Below are 9,140 nucleotides of genomic sequence, written 5' to 3'. Positions count from 1 at the left end.
GGATTAACTATTGTTGGGTAGGCGAACATATTCCCAGAATTTAGAGACAATCGAAAAACATGACTTTTTGAGTTGGGGCAGTTGAGGAATAATGCCCCATATCATCAATGACGGATGCACTTTTGTAATATAATCAAGTGAACTGATAGGATTAGTGTGCCTAATTTGAAATTTTGGTCAAAGCCTGTTTTCATTTCATCATTCACGGATTGGGTTGCAGTCAAGTGCATGGTAGGGCACACCTAAAGTGGGACCACCCTTAAGGTGAGATCCGCACCACCAGAACCTCGGTGGAAGTATAAAAAAATGTTAAAGGTACCGGCTCAGGAACCAATAGAAAGGCATAAATTTTTTCAATAGTCCTAGGTTTAGGGCAAGTACTTTTTGGAGCTATTATGTGACAGCAATCATTAACATTCTGGGTGGATTCGTTTTTATCTCCACAAAATTGGTACCGGTTAACCACGTCTTGATTTAATATGTGTTTCCATAAATTGATGGTGCTGACAACCCTTTCCTGAATCTCAGTGATGAATACTTTTGTGGTTGCATACATGAAGTCCTTATTAGCAAATGTTGATCCAACGTTTTTCAGGTGCTCGCCGTGGATGGCTTTCTGCTTTTTATGCTTTTCTAGTTCGTCTATGGTTTTTGTTCCGATATTCTAGGCCTCCTCTCAGGACAAATTCAACTTGCCTCGCAGCTACCTTTTCAATCTCCGATTCACTGTAGCACATTTGGTGCTTCGTTATTTCCACTTGGTGAGTTCTGTTTAATCTCTCAAGGTCGATATTAGACAATTTGATGAGCACGATTGTGTATGTGATGACAGGGACGAAATAGTTGTTTAATGTTCTGATTTTCTTTGCAGAGTTCAGAAATCTTTATAGAATCTATCTGAGTCTTGTGATGAAGGCAGTCGTTGGCTTTTTTTAACTGTCTTATGCTAAATTCCTTTAGATTTAAGAATACCCAGATATTTATATGACTGGCCCTGAATCATTGCCTCGATGTCATTTTCGCACTCATTCTTTAGCTCTGCGATCCCTAATTCCCCTCTGGTTGAATGCACAGCGCTGTATTTATCTAGTCTGAATTCCATGTGGGCATCATTGTATAAATGCTTTGTGACATTGATCACTTGCTGCAGCTTCTGATCTGAACAAGCATATAGTTTCAAGTGAGCCACGCATAGAAGATGGGTGTTTTTCCTAATAGGTCATTTCATCAAGTACTAATCAGGATAGATTTGGTAATTGATGCGCTGCCGTGGTATTCTTCTGGAAGAATTCGACCGGGGGCTCCTAACCGAAACATCCTTTCAAGGCGCAGCTGATGTTATTCTGCTTACCACTTGTTACTGGTGTTTTGGCTGGAACGAAGCCCTTTTGGATATCTCGGTGAGATCTGACTTTCCAACATGTAATTTAACATCACCAGCTCGCATGCTGTGGCTCCCAGCGGTGGCTGTATTAGCGCCCCGATGATCCTCTCGGAGCGACTAAGGACGATATAGATTTAAAAACTTCTACATTTAATTATAGTTTTTTGTTGTTCCTCTTAGGCCCCTTTTCTCTTCGGGCTCTGCTTACGTAGAATGGATAACCCTGTCAGTATCAATTTCTTAAGTGCCTGATGAGATAAGGATGTTATAAGGTCATTTTATACGAAGTTTGAAATTTTTTGCGATGATGTTCTAGATACAAAACTAGGTACATGGTTTAGTTTGGTGTTCGTTTTTTACCGCTGATATACTTAAACAGCGGCCGCAAGCGTTGGAGGTAAGAACAGTCACATTTGGATGTTGTCTTTGAGCTACTTTTTTTTTCTAAAATTTTTTCTCCGGTGAAATTAATTTTTCATCATAGGAACGGACTCGGTAAAGTGAGTGATGGGATGATGATCATCTATTTAACAGAAATGATTTTTAAAATTCTACACTTTAGGGCTTACAAGCACATCACAGTCGTTCCATCTTTTTGTTCCTCGCTGTATGATTTATGTAAAGAACTTCGTAATACATAAACAGTAGGCATTAAACGAGTATTTCGTAATTCAAGCGAAACTTTTTTATTAGATCTAGTACAGGATGAAACGGCATGTACTAGCTAGACTAACGTTTTTCGTCAATATTCTTGACCAACTATGAAAGGAACGTCTAATTCAATAATCAAATTTTCTTTTTATTTAAATGGTGTCTCTTGTATTTTTATTTAACCTACCCCCTAAATGCATTACGCAAGTTGAGCACGAGTCGAACCAAGCCGCTTGAAAAGAAAAACCTCGAGCTCCAAAATAAGTAGAGGGGAGTTCTGACAGGGTAAATTTGATATACCTGTCACTTTTGATGGGAAATTTAGTCGGTATAATTCATGAACAAAATTATCATGGCCAAGAACGGAAGCCTCGGGTACAGGTCTTTCATCATGAAATTTTAGTCTCGATTATCTATTTCTCTGTACGTTTGTTACATGTAACTTGGAACACCTGTGAAAACGTTGGAGACCAACAACAAAATAACGTAAGCAAGGATGAGTCCTCGTATTTTATTCTGCAAGGAGTTACTAACGCACCCCAGGCAAAGAACCAGCCCCCAACCATATTTCTATCATTTCGCGTTTCCATCTCCCCAATCCTAGCGTAATATGGCCGGCCTCAAAAATTTCAGCTGTTAGTTGCACTTGTGGTCGCCATCTTCCGATCTTCTCTCTGCGCCAGATTCCGAGGCGTGACTTCAAGACGTCTATTATTGACTACAAGGCAACCAGGATTGAATCGTCACATCAAAGGATTGCTAGGGTCACTGACACCATGCAGTGGTCGTAACTGGAAAAATGTATATCAGCCACCGGTAACTACCGTATCACCATGGTTACCGGGTACAGTTCTAAGCAAAACTGAGCCAACCAGATTTCCGCTCGAAGTCACCGTTTTCACCACCCTCCCAACGTCATGCCACAGAGGTCTGCCGTCACTCAAACGGCTGACTACACGATTCGTCTACTGGTTTTACGACCTCGGCTGGAACGGACACAAGCAACCTTCGAGAGGAAGGTGTTAGCGTGTTGCACGAAACCTGAAACTTTTGTTTTTAGTCCTCTAATCGAAATCATCGGATTATTTGAGCTCATCTTGTACAATTTCTCTTGTGGATTCGGGATATCAAAGGTAACCTTTTTACCTATTTGGCTGGCAACGCAATGGTGGTCCAATTCGAGTTTATCTTTTTTTTCATGACTTGCGATTACCATTGTCGATCTTGAGCCCTTTTAAGAGTGCTTTCATTTTCTTTCACGTGGGTCATAGAATGTAAGGTCAGTGCGTATCATAAGGCAATTCAGGCGTAGGTCTTCGCACGTAATTGTAATTATAGAGTTGCTCTGGAAGTTGGCATCAATTGCTTAATTTGCTTCATCGACCACGTGGTCACTAAAAGAAAAATTTTGGGTAATTTTTAGGTTAAATGTGTAAAATTGAGTGAAGTATCATGTCATAAAAAAATGGTTAAAATAAATGTCGAGCTTTAATTTTATTTATTATATTTTTTGAATGGAGAACTACCGTTCTGATTATTAAGAACCAACAAAGTGTTTCCTTGTCTCCTTAGCTTCTTTCTTTTAGATTGCAGCTATAGAATAACTTTAGAATGGATTCAAGTAGATTATTGAAAATTTTCTGGGCTAGTCTGGGTAATTGAAATGATTATTATATAAACTCTGTTACTTTCTTCGCGCATAGGGACCTGTCCATCGTAACGGTGACATCTAGTACTGATGGGCGCTGGTCGACCTGACCGCGGTAATAACATAATTACCGGTAATTACTGGCGATTGCGCTAAAAAGCAGTAATTTTGTAATTTTCCAAAGAAAAAAAGTTTCTGAAGACAAATATTTTAATTTTATAATAAATTAGACCCTCTGTCTACGTATTCTGTAGTTTTTGTAAACTGCTGAATAGATGAGATTAAAATTAATGTTCGTGCTGTAGAAAATACATTAGGCCAAATTTTTTCAATATTCGAATGTTTTTTTTTTGCATTCTTCTCTTAAAAAATGGTATTGTTTTTTAATAGGATAAATTTTGCAAGACTATTCAGATTGGATTGGATTCAGATACGAAGTTTTTGAGCCCAATTAGAAAGATCAAGTTTGTTAATCAACTGTTTTTGATAAAAATGTTGAGACCTTCTTTTTTATTTTGAACTTTTATATGTAGCTGTTCGTAGTACTTATAGACTCAAATTTCACCTCATCACTTTTTTAATAAAAAAAATTATCAGAGTTATGACATTTTTAAAATAAAAAAAAAAACAATCAAAATAAACATTTTGCGCCAAACAACGCACTATGTAAAAAAAGTTACATTTTATTACAAATTACCAGCATCTATGTACTGACATGAAATAATGAAGAACGTCCATTCTTTAAAAAAAATTCATTAATTTTATATCAAATACTTTAGTGTTTAAAGTAAATTTTCATCCCAATAGTTTAATTATAAACTAAAGGAATCAATTTTCCACACAAAATAGAAGAGGTCAATTTGTGTATCAAGATTTAATTTTTATCCGACAAAGGCGAATTTTGCAACAAAACAAATACATTTACAAGCAAAGTGATGATTCTTCAACAATTACAAATAATTTTTAACACCGATTTTCAGGTAACGGTGTTCTACCCAATCACGGCAAACTTGAGCTTTGAACGAATTAGTTGTATTTTCAATGAAGAAGATTTATTTTCTAGAAACAAATTAGTTTAATTTTTCATGTACTTCAGTGATGAACGTTCATATGAATAAAATAAAAAAATTTCTAATTTTTTTTTCATAAATAAATTATAAGGGCAAATAATAATATTCTGTCGACAAGAATGGTCAAATATAAATGTTTTTAAACAGTTACAGTCAATACTTTAAAAAAATAAAAACGTCCGAAATCCAATTTTCTTACCCCACGAATGATGGTGTCGGCGAGAATGTTTAGCAAGACCCTTAAAAATCACCACTACTATATCCACACCTAAAATGTTAACAATGACAAGTTTGATTGTCGATATTTGAAAATATAAAAACATAAAAAATCCGCTTTTTTCATCCTACAAATGATGGAGTCAGTGAGAATGTTTGGCAAGACCCCTAAAAAACTGCTCTTACTATACCCAAACCTACAATGTTAAAAATGACCAGTTTGATCTCGATATTTGAAAATCTAAAAACATCAAAAGACCTCTTTTATATTGAGATCCATGCTGAGAAGGTATTAGTTTTATGCGAAAAAAGACTTTCGCGAATTTCATCAAATCTCGATTTTTTGAGGCCCGCTCAGTCAGGAAAACAAGTTTTTACGCAGGTGTCTGTCTGTCTGCCCGGCGTCGTCGTCGTTGTTCTTTTTGATAAAATTTTAGATAAAAATTAAAAAAGTCTAAACGAGGCAAAATATGAAAATACATAGATCGACAAAAATGCTTGAACTAAACGAGATCTACAAATTTGTCATGAATTATTTTTTTATAGGATAAGTAGTTTTTGTTTTATTGATGTAAAACACAATTGAAAATCCAGAAATTAAATTCTGTAGAAACGATACAAGCTACGAGAATAAATGAGATAACATTGATTCAACGAACAAGGATTTACAAATTTTTTACGGCTATTTTTATTTTTTCATATTTTTAATTACAATGATGTAAATTTATTGGAATGTTACACGTTTCAGCGCAACTAAGAATTTAATTTAATGAAAAAAAAGAAACGATTATCAGATTAATCACGATAAATACAAGTTGTAATTTATTTTAGAATATCTTAATGAGCAATTTCAGGCAGAGTTACATAAAAATGTATCATATTTAATATAAAACTGTTGAGCATAATGTAGAAATGTTTTTTTTTATACGGTAAATAGACGATGACACCACCGGAACACCCTTGTTTTTAACTCCTAAGATAATGAAAAATGCAAAAAAATTTTTTAATTTCCCAAATTCCAGACTTAAGATATTATGCTTCATAATTTTTCCACTTGATGTCCGAAAGTACTAAAAAAAGTTTCATTTCCTCATCACTTTCGGAACACCCTCCTTTTTAACCCCCAGTATAATAACAAACCTCAAATGTTGTACATTACACCGTTGCTGATTGCACCGTTGCACCGCTAATTTCGCAATTCTTGAAAGAAATTATTCGTTTAAATATGATAACTGATATAATGTAATTTACAGTTTAAAAAAATCACTTTTCGTTGAAGCAATTGATTTTCAACCTAAAAACCAGTATTTTTATAAAGTAGTTAATATTTTAATCCCAGACGTGAATTGTATACTAAGGAAATAATTTCCCAAAAAATATTAACATGTTTTTTACCAAAAAATGAATTTGCCAATAAATACTTAATGTTTGGACAAAAAAGAAGAATTATCAGCTGAATGAATAAAATGCTTAATTTCAAAAATTAATTGTCAACAAAGAAATGAATTCTTAAAACAATTGATTAATTTTTAGGCAAATGGTTCAATTATGAAATAAAAAGTCGAATTTTAAACCAAATAATTGAGTTTCAAACAAAAACAAAAATAATTTTCAAAAAAATAGTTTATCTTTTATGAAATCAGTCTATTTTGACCATTTACCATAAACTTATTCATGAAAAAATAAGTCTTAAATGAAAAGTAGTTACATTCCGAACCGAAGAGATGACATCCGAACTGGCTAAATTTTTGAATCGCTTAAAAATAGAATTTGAAAAGAAAAAAAAGGATTTTTAACTAGAGATGAATTTTCAGAAATGTATATGAATTTTCAACAAAATATATAAATAAAATAATTACAGATCATCACGAAAGAAAAAGATAAAAGTTGTTTATCTGGAAAAGAGCAACAAATTTGTCATTATTATTTTTTTGATACGACACGTAGATTTATTTTGATCGCAAAAAGTAACATTAAGAGTACACCATTTTTTTTTAACACCAGGAAAGACAAATAATTAATATGCAAAAGTTCTTAACAAGTTTAATAACAAAGCTGCTTTTTACCGGTATGCACAATTTAACTGCTTTACTTCCAACCGAATAAAAATAATATTTTGAAAATAACTATTATACTTCAAATTTTATACATAATTCAGACGAATATGCTTCAAATGATGCACATTGACGATTTTGATTTTGTTAAAAACATTCTTTCACTAGGATTTACTTAACAAGTCAAATTAAATTATTTAAATAGTTACTTGTTTATTAAACATGCATACACAGGACGAACATTTTTATTTATTATTTCTTCCCCTTACTAATTCTTCAACTCTAAAAGTTAATACTTCAACAGATAATTTTACATCATAGAGGGATAAGAATTTGTATAATCGAGATTCAATGTTTGCCAATGAAGATTCTAAAATTTTCGAAAAGGTAAAAAATATTGGGTCATATCACTTATTTATACACAAAAATATTAATTTTAGTTTTGTCGTCTGCTGCTTTCCAAACCTAATGTTTTTTTTTCGTATCATTACCTACGATACATGTTGCACGTATAGAAAATCACAGAATAAGTGATATTACTAGAGATCCTCTGTGTACTGTTATGACCCAACTCTGCAATCGAACTTCTTCTGTCGGAACTCTGCGTTAATTTGCTGAAGTTTAGGTCCGTTACCTGTCGCAGTGATTCCAGATCTGAAACGTCGTTCACACCAATCTTATCACAGGTCTTGTCCATGTGAAATATAGTAGGAGACGATTCACGTGACTGGGTTGCGCGCGCAACTCATTTCTCCTCTTCTGAATTTGAAAACTCGAAGGTGCACGCTTGCAGGTCGGAAGACTTCGGCGGTTCTATTCATGGTTCTATCTGCTAACTGCTTTGAAATAAAATCAAGAGATTGGGATTTAAATATTTCCAGATTTCGATGCTGGCGATTCTCATGATTTGAATACTTCGCGCATTAAATTTCAGCAACAACCACGTCTCACGACCGCGAGATAGGTGGTTACAGCCTGTAAGGGAATGACGATCCAGCAAAAGCCTCGTGCACCTTTAGAACACGGAGCGATCCAAGGACAACTGCTTTCTGTATTTTTCCCGCAAGGTTTTTAGCATATTGTTGACACGCAGGGATGCTTTTTAGGCTATAAGAGTGAGAGAGATGGTAATAAAGCACACTTAGTGCTGCATTGTGCCTTTGAATGTAGGTTGTTCCGGCGTGAGTTGGACAATTAGATAGTATGTGAGCTAAATGCTCGGGGTGTGCATGGCACGCCCTGCAGCTATCATCGGGAATGTCTTGGCTCAAAATGTGGCGACGGTATGTTAAGGTGGAAATGACACTGTCTTGGCATGCAAAGATGAAACCCTCCGTACCAGACTTCAATCCGGGCGATTTAAAGAAAGCAAACGTTAGCTCACAAGACATTCAGTGATCCTTCACATTTCTGTGGATGATACCGTGCATCCTCTTATCGACGAGCTGTTCACGAAAGTCTCTCTCTTTTGCTTTCTTAATCATTTAAGAAATGGCATTTCCTTAGTATGGCATTTCCTTAGTATATCGTTCGACAATCCCCAGAGCTAGAGGCAGTTGCTCTCTGTTTTTAGCATAGATTTTAAGATCGTTTATGTAAAATACATGGGTGACCTTGTACATTCGATTTGCAGGTTTGCCGCACAAGTACCCGTCGGAATGGCGAAGTGCTAGAGATAGTGGCAATAACGTAAGGCAAAAGAGGAGTGGGCTCATGGTATCGCCCTGAAAGACAACTCTCTGAAAGATGACCTTGTTAGTTGTCCCACGATTTTTTCCAGATGAGATAGTAAATCTGGTTTTCTAAAGCGGCATCAATCTTGCTATGCACCCAACTATTTGCGGATGAACCTTTAAGATTTCCAAAAGACAGATGATAAGTCTATGGGAGGTCGAATCGAAAGCTTTCCGATAATCAATCCAGGCCATCCATAGGTCACGCTGGTAGAATGCTGTATCTTTGCAGCCACATTTATCGATGAGCAGGTTCTCCCAACATCCGGCTACGCCTTTCTTTGAGCCTCGTTGTTCATACATTTCTTGTCACACAGGTTCAATTGCCCGAACAATCCTATCATTTAGGATAGCTGTGAATATCTTATAAAGTGAGTTCAGACA

Source organism: Belonocnema kinseyi, chromosome 7 (assembly GCF_010883055.1).
Source record: "Belonocnema kinseyi isolate 2016_QV_RU_SX_M_011 chromosome 7, B_treatae_v1, whole genome shotgun sequence".
Taxonomy (NCBI): domain Eukaryota; kingdom Metazoa; phylum Arthropoda; class Insecta; order Hymenoptera; family Cynipidae; genus Belonocnema; species Belonocnema kinseyi.
This window is presented reverse-complemented; position numbering follows the sequence as displayed.